This window comes from Leptonychotes weddellii, chromosome 14 (assembly GCF_054177405.1).
Source record: "Leptonychotes weddellii isolate Sample4059 chromosome 14, ASM5417740v2, whole genome shotgun sequence".
In the NCBI taxonomy this organism is placed as follows: Eukaryota; Metazoa; Chordata; class Mammalia; order Carnivora; family Phocidae; genus Leptonychotes; species Leptonychotes weddellii.
In genome coordinates, this window is record NC_138382.1 from 74,472,370 (window position 1) to 74,479,572 (window position 7,203).

The following is a 7,203-nucleotide window of genomic DNA, read 5'->3' on the forward strand; positions in this document are numbered from 1 at the left end:
ATACCTGTCTGCAGCCTAGATTGGAGATAGCATGAGGTCAGACCTCAGTGTCCACTGGAAAGAGCTGTCTCCAAGGTCCCTTAGGGCAACCCATACAATCAACAGGCTGCATACACTACCAAGGAGGCTACTGTTTGCAGCCATGGCACACTGGGCCCCCATGGACAAAGAGCACAGTCGGCTTAATTGGCTGCAGAGCAGGGAGGGCCTTTTGAAGGTGGCACTTCAGTTGAGCCCTCAAAGATGGAAGGAGCCAGCCTCGAGTAGATGGGGGCAGTGCAAAGATCCTGAGGCAGGAATGAGTTCAGCCTGGTCAAAGAATCAAAAGAGGCCAGCATACAGACTGGAGTACAATTAGCTTCAAGGAGACTAATAAGATAGGCGCAAAGCAGGGGTTACTCAGGCAATGCTGTGTATCATCAGCATCATGTTCATTGCAGATAAATTCTACTACAGCAGCCTAAACAGACAAGGGATTTTGACTTAGACAGCAGTTAGCCCGAGGTGAGCCCTAAGGGATGTGTGCAGTGACTTACAGATGCCACCAGGCACCCTGGCTCTTTCCGTCTTCCTTTTCACTAACCTCAGTGTGGAAGTCTCACATTGTTACCTCATAACAATAACATGGCTGCTAAACCTCCTTGCCTTGTGTCTGTGTTCCAGGCAGAAAGAAGGGAAAGAGCAAGAGGCCAAAGAGCAAAGAATGAAAAGGACTTTGCCTGCCAGACTCCATCTCTTTATTCAAAAAGGGGATCACTCCCTACGGGCTTCTGTTCTATCTCATTGGCTGGAACCAGGATACATGGCTACCTTGAACTTCAAGAGAGGCTGAGAAAATGGAGTTTTTAAATTTTGCTTGTCTCTATAGTGGAGGGAAGAAAGGGAGAAGGCATTAAAATGCCTTTTGGGTTGCCAATCTTTAGCTTTGGCCAAAGGCCTGCCAAGGCCCCTTGGGGGGAAGGGCTTGGTGAATTCTGAAACAGAAGGCCAAGGAGTGGGCAAGGGTCAGGCTAAGGGCTGTGGATGTCATCTGGATGGCTGCTGGGAGCCATGGACGACTTCACAGGAGGGGTGACATGGTCAGATTTGCACTGAAGCTCTGCTGTTTAACCTAAGCACCTGCAACGTGTCACCGGGGGAGACATACTCCATGCTTGCCTCAGAGACTTGACTGGGTTGTCCTCATCCTCAGGGCTCAGATTAAACTCCAACTCCTCAGAGAAGGGCTTCCAGCCCCTAGGGTCTCTCTCCTTTGCGAACCTCCAGCCCTGGCAGCCTGTCCCCCGGCTGGCACCCGGCAGCGGTCCACAGATGGCTCCTGGCTGTCCCACGGCATCGCATTGGGGCACAGAACGGAAAGTGACTCACCCTGGCACCTCTCCTGCTTGTAAAATGCTGGTTGCATATCCATCATCTTTGGTTTTTCTGCTAGAATTACCCGATGAGGTTCACTGATGGGGAAACAGGCTCAGGGAGGTAAAGACCTTCGCCAGGGTAAGGGCTGGGCTCTGCCACATTGAGGGAGGACTCTGGGCATTGGATGTCTTTGCATCTGGAACTCTTCCTCTCACCCACGGCTGGGTGAGAGGCATGTGTGTGAAGGCAAGTCCCCTCATCTCTCTGGGACAATTTCTTCTTGGGGATAATGAAGAAGTTGGCAGGGATGGGTCTGGATTTTCTCACCCTACCCATCAAATTCACCCTTTGAATTTCAAAGATTCCAGTCCATTGTCTTCTCTTTGCATCCGTCTTTGGCTGGGAAAATAGTAACCACCACCCTCCCTGCCGCTCCTGCTATTACAGCCTCATGCTGTACTCCTCTGGACCCAGCACAAGTAATTAAGTATTTGTGCAATTAAATGTCCCGCGTCTGTCTCCCTGCCTGGACTGTGCGCCGGCAAAGACGGGGACCATGTCTGTCTTCATCCGTCCTCCAAGAGATTAGCACTGGGCCCAGCACATAGTAGGCGCTCATGAAACTGAGTCGCTGTTATTGTTATGAAACAATGCTGGGAGAGACAGCTCCTGGAGTGAAGGGAGCCCCAGCCGGGCCAGCAGGCAGCCAGTGCCCTCAGCCTCTCCCTCCTCGCGGGCCGCATAGCCTCCGCATTTCCCTCCGGGAGAGAAAGCCTAGTCGCCCCGGTCCCCCGGCCGCGCCCCTCCAGGGGGAACTACAGCTCCCAGAAGGCCGCGAGGGGCGGTGCCTTCGGGGATCGCTCCGCCCGGGCCTGCCGCGGAGCGCAGCATCATGGGAGTTGTAGTCCAGGCCCTCGGCCAGGGGCGCGCCACCGCGGACGCGGACGTGCGCGTAGCAGCGGGTGCGCTGTTGGCGAGGAGCGCAGGTCCCCCTCCTGTGTGGGGTCCTGGTGCGTGGAGGGCCCTTTGGATTAAACCTCACGACCCCAGGGACCCTGGGACGGCTCCGTCGCGTCTCCAGGGCCCTTTAAGGGGCGGGGCCGGGCGCCAGCCCCAGCCTTGACTCACCCACTCTCCACTTAGTACCGTCAGCCCCCGGCGGCGTCGGATCCCCCGCCCCACCACCTTCTCCCCTCCACCTCCCCCCGCTCCCGGCCCTGCTTTAAAACCCGTGATCTTGCGGACACCTTTCCGTTCTCCGTTGGCCAAGCACTTACTGTCAGCTGTGTGTCTGGCCCTGTGGGTACACAGTGCTAACGGTCAGGGTGGGTGTCTCTAACAGAGTCGGGGCGGGGGGCGGCACAGGGGTCCATACCTGGGCAAGGCTGTCAGAGGAGCTGGGCAGATCAGGAGCAGGAAGGAGTTCCAGACAGAGGGAACAGCATGGGGGAAGGCCCTGGGGTCGGAGGGGACTTGGGGCTTTTGGAGAAGCACGAGAGGGGGGTCTGGAAGGCAGAGAACAGTGGGGAAGGGGCCAGTGTGAGAGGTGGTGAGGCACGTGTGGGTATCTAAAGGAGCTGGAACTGTGGAGAGGAGTGTCTGTTTGATCTCGAATGTGTGACTTTCTTGGGCAGGATGGCTACCGCAAGCTTGACTGGGGCTCAGTGGCAGGGCCTGGACTCGGCCCCCCACCCCCTCCTATTTCTGGATACTGGCTTGTCCCTAGGGGCAGGGGGCATCCCAGGGCAGGGTTGCAGCAAGAGTAGGCCCCATGCTGTCCTGCGCTGTCCCAGGAGCCAGGCAGGGAGATGGGGAATGAGGGAAGGTTTGGCATCCTTGTTACTTAGAGGGGAAACTGAGGCTCTTGGCAAATTTCTGCCGAGTGAGCCTCCGTGTGGGATCCAAGAAAAGCCTTTTCTTCCTCAGTCTCTTCAGCTCTCAGGAGCCAGCCGTGGGAAATCAGGACGGGTCATTTCCAACCCCCACCCCCACCCCCGCCCCCACCCCCCGCAATCCCAGATGTGGCAGAAGCAGGAGGTCCTCAGGCCCCATGAGTTGCCTGGGGTAGGGGCAGCCCTGTTGGCAGCTCTGTTATTGAAATCGAGCTCTAACTGGGTTGCTGGCCTTGTTTTCACTGCTCTGGTACCGCAGCCAAGAGACTCCAGGGGACATGCTCTCAGGCTCTGGTCACATCTAAGAGAAAAGCAGGAAGCCCAGGTCTCAAGGCTGACAGCACCTGGGCTTTGCTTCCACGGTAACCTTGGCAAATTGTTCTTGGCCAACTCATCTGTCCTCCCTGCCAGTAACCCCAGCTTCCTACCTGGTGTGCTGGGCCCTTCAGCTTCGGGGGAGTGTTCTGGACACTTAAGGAAGCTCAGCAGGAATGAAGGCTCCATGCCCCATCAGAAGTGGTGGGTGTCTGTGCTCTGGGTAAGGATGGCACCCTCTCGGTGTGGCCCCACTCCTTAGATCAGAGGCCTGGCTGGCTGTGGTTAGTCTTTGATTAATAAAGAAAGGGGAAGCAAATCAATTACCCCTTCACAAATGCAATTCAGAAGGCAGGGGAAAATCTCTCTAGAGGCTTGGGGGCCTCTTCTTCCATGAAGAGATTGGAACACACAGAAAGTGTTGGCAGGAGGACCCCCCGCCCCCTGCCCCAGTCCTGGTGGGGACTGTACATTTGTGTTTGAACAGGGGGAAGGACTGGAATATCTTAGTTAAAAACTTAGGGTATGTGGGGCCACGAGGAGGGGCAGGGAAGGACAAGGGTGGCACTTGTCCCTCACCTCCGGGGTCCCTTCCCCAGTGGGACTCTTGGGCTTCTGAGGAATGGGAATTATCTGCACCTGAATCCTCACCCCTTTGGTGGGATTTCTGGGCTGATCTTCTGGAAACCAAATGGTGTTCCCAGGTGCCTGTAGGTCTGGCTGTGTTGGAATCTCCGGGAGCGTGGTTACTGCAGATTCCCCGGGCCCGAGACCCTGCTGCAGAGGGTCTGAGGAGGGGCCCAGGAAGATGGGATTTTCAGCAGCTCCAGGCAGAGGTGCCAGGCATCCGAGTGTGGGGACCATTGCTCTAGAGTGGAAGGAAGCAGCAAAGTGTTGGGGACACAGCTCTGCGAACACCCAGACCTGGGGTCCAGTCCCAGCTCAGTCTTAGTGTTCGGCACTGTGCGGGTGATGCTCCTTCTCTGATCCTCGGGTCCTTGTCTGTAAGATAGAGATGACATCAGCCGTGTCCCAGCGTTGCATGGGGCCTGCATCGTGCCCAATCCGGGGCAGTTCTTGCTGTCACTGTCCTGCCCTTGTTCTTGGGAGGGAGGAAGAAGAGAGAGCTGCTTTGGAATGTTTGTGTGGCCTCTGACTCCAGTTGTTACTGCCCCGAGCACGCACTGTGGGCTGTGTGTGACGTCCTTCCCTCGTGCGTCCACCGAAACCCTCCTCCAGAATCAGGGCCAAGTCAGGCCTTCTCTCTCTGGATCTGGGGTGCTGCCCGGGGCGGGGGCAGGTATTCCTGGGGGAGGAGGGCTGGGAGGCAAGGCCATGGCATCTCCTCTTCCGGACAGCCCTCCCTGACTACCGCCCCGGGCCGAGGGGCCAGCCTCCTCCGCGGACGCCTTCTGTGGGCCATCTGCTCTGGCTCTGACGGAAGTGTGGCTCCTGGTGATGTGTTTACTTGTTGCTTTCCTCTTTGGGGCTGAGTTCTCTGAAGAGGGCCCCCTGTCTACCCTTCACATTCCCCAAAAGGAGCCTGCAGATCTGCCCCCGGGGCATGAGACTGGGAACATTGTGTGGGGGGGGAGTGAGCTGTTGTTTTTACCTGCCTAGTATCCCGCCCTGCCCGTCAGTTCTCTAGGTCACGTGGTTCCCCCATCCTCTGTTGGGGACGAGCATGTGATCCTGGCCTGGCCATCCTCCTGGCCAGAGGGCTTGGTGGGTGCCATCCTGTGACCCAAGGCCTGCCAGGGCAAGGCAGTCCTGGGAAGGTGAGGCTCTCTTTCTGCTGGCAGTCTAGTCTCCTAGGATATAAGGCCAGGATTGCCAGGGTCAACCACATGGACAGTCTGGGCAAAGATGAAGACAGCACAGTAGAGAGCAGGGCCAAGAGAGAGAAAAAGAGATGATATCATTTGAACACCTGGATCCAGCCTTGCCTGAGCCCGCCTATCTGCTTTGGCAGTTTGAGTTGGGTTTCTGTTCCCGAAACTAGCTCTAACTGATGCAGAAAACATGTTTCACCCATTTGTCTGTCCATCTTCCACCCTTCCATCCCATGTTTGCTCAACTCTTGTTCCATACCAGCCCTCCCAGTTGGAAGGAACAGGTGAGAAGGTGACACAAGATTTCATGGCATGGGAAGCCAGGAGCTGCCACAGAGGTGAGAGAATTTCCTGCATTGTGGGGGAGGGGGAATCCCGGCAGGCCTTCCAGAGGAGGTGACTTTTGTGCAGGGCTTTGAGGCACAGGCAGGATTTTACCTGTTAGAGACTAAGAGCAGAAGTAATCAGAAAAAGGCGGGTAGAGAAGACCAGGAACGCTTGAACCCTGCTGCTGGGGGTGGGGAGGGGAAGGGTTGGGCTTTTAGGGACTGTTGGGCCATATGGAATGGTAATACTCAGTACTACCACTGATAATCAGTCACCAACATTTATCCAGCAAGCACTGTGCTAGCACTTGGTGCTTATTTCTCATTGGTTCTCTTCACCTCCCTGTAGGGGAAAAGTGTGCATATTTCCATTTAACAGGTGAGCAAACTGAGGCCCAGAGTGGTGGCAACCTTCTCGAGGCTTCGCAAACACTAAGGGGCCAGCAGGTCTCTCTGACTTCTGTCCCAAGTTCTTAACCACTCAGGCCCATGTGGGTTCTTCTGGGGCTCTGCGTTTTCAGCCGTGTCCTCCTGACCACCTTGGCAGGAGGTGGGGGTGGAGGCCAAAGACGAAGCCCTGGAGAATTCTGGAGTTTCCGGGGTGTGTGGGGGGTGGGGGCTAGCCCTGCAGGCAGTTCCCAGGACGGGGATGGAGACACTGCCTGATGGCTGTGGGACCCTCCGACCTCTCTGCCCTCCCCCAGCCTGCCCTCTCCCATCTCCCGTCTTCACCCTAGCAGCCAGAGTGATGGAAACTTTGAGGGCATTATCGAACAGTCTTCAATGGCTCTCTATTGCCCCTGGGTAAAATCCAGACTCTTCTCCTTTGCTAACAGGCTCTTCCTTCTCTGGCCCTGCCCACCCCCCAGCCTCTCTTCTGGGGGCTCAGACTCACACTGAACCGGGGCCACCCTCCCTTCTGAGTCCCTGGAGGCCCGGGTCCCCCCTTTCAGTGGAGATTGGGGCCCTTTCTGGGCCTGCACTCACTCATCGTGGCACTCTTTGTTGCCCTGCCATCGGTGTGTCTGGCTCTTCCCAGAGAGCCCCCTGACAGCAGAAATCTGAAACGCAGGTCTTGGCATGCGGGGGCTCACAGTGAGTGCAGGGAAGGCACTGCCCGAGCTTTCCTGGGTTCTGAAGAGAAGCCCTTACCACTTCAAGAACCACCGTGTTTCCTGGGCACTGAGTAGAACAACGAGGAGAGGGAGACACCCCAGCTCACCCCAGAAGTTTGCTTGCGGGCTTAGCTTCTATTAAAGCAGAGGTGACCCCTGATGGTTCTGCTCTTGCCCTCTGCTTGGCTGGTGAACTTGATACCCTTTGATGAGCCCTGTCCCCTTTTTCAGCTCCCCTTCCTGCCAGAGCCCCAGAAAGCGGAGGCTGCGCTGGCCCTGTCCCCCAGCCCTGAAGGCCACTACGGCCAAGGACATCCATCTGGCTCAGTGTGGTATCCGTGTGTCCAGCACAGCGCCTGACCTTGAG

At 56.7% G+C, this 7,203-nt stretch overlaps 1 long non-coding RNA gene and 1 other non-coding gene across 2 annotated transcripts; one reads left to right on the forward strand and one right to left on the reverse strand.

Moving 5' to 3' along the window:
- Positions 1-62: 62 nt before the first annotated feature.
- LOC115938172 (small nucleolar RNA SNORA70) lies at positions 63-196 on the reverse strand. The gene has a single exon (XR_004073359.1). It is a non-coding gene; the product is annotated as a small nucleolar RNA SNORA70 (small nucleolar RNA).
- A 2,320-nt stretch (positions 197-2,516) lies between these two features.
- On the forward strand, positions 2,517-7,197 carry LOC115938170 (uncharacterized). Its single transcript, XR_004073357.2, has 3 exons — positions 2,517-2,681; positions 5,658-5,733; positions 7,068-7,197. It is a non-coding gene; the product is annotated as an uncharacterized LOC115938170 (long non-coding RNA).
- The last annotated feature ends 6 nt before the right edge of the window (positions 7,198-7,203 follow it).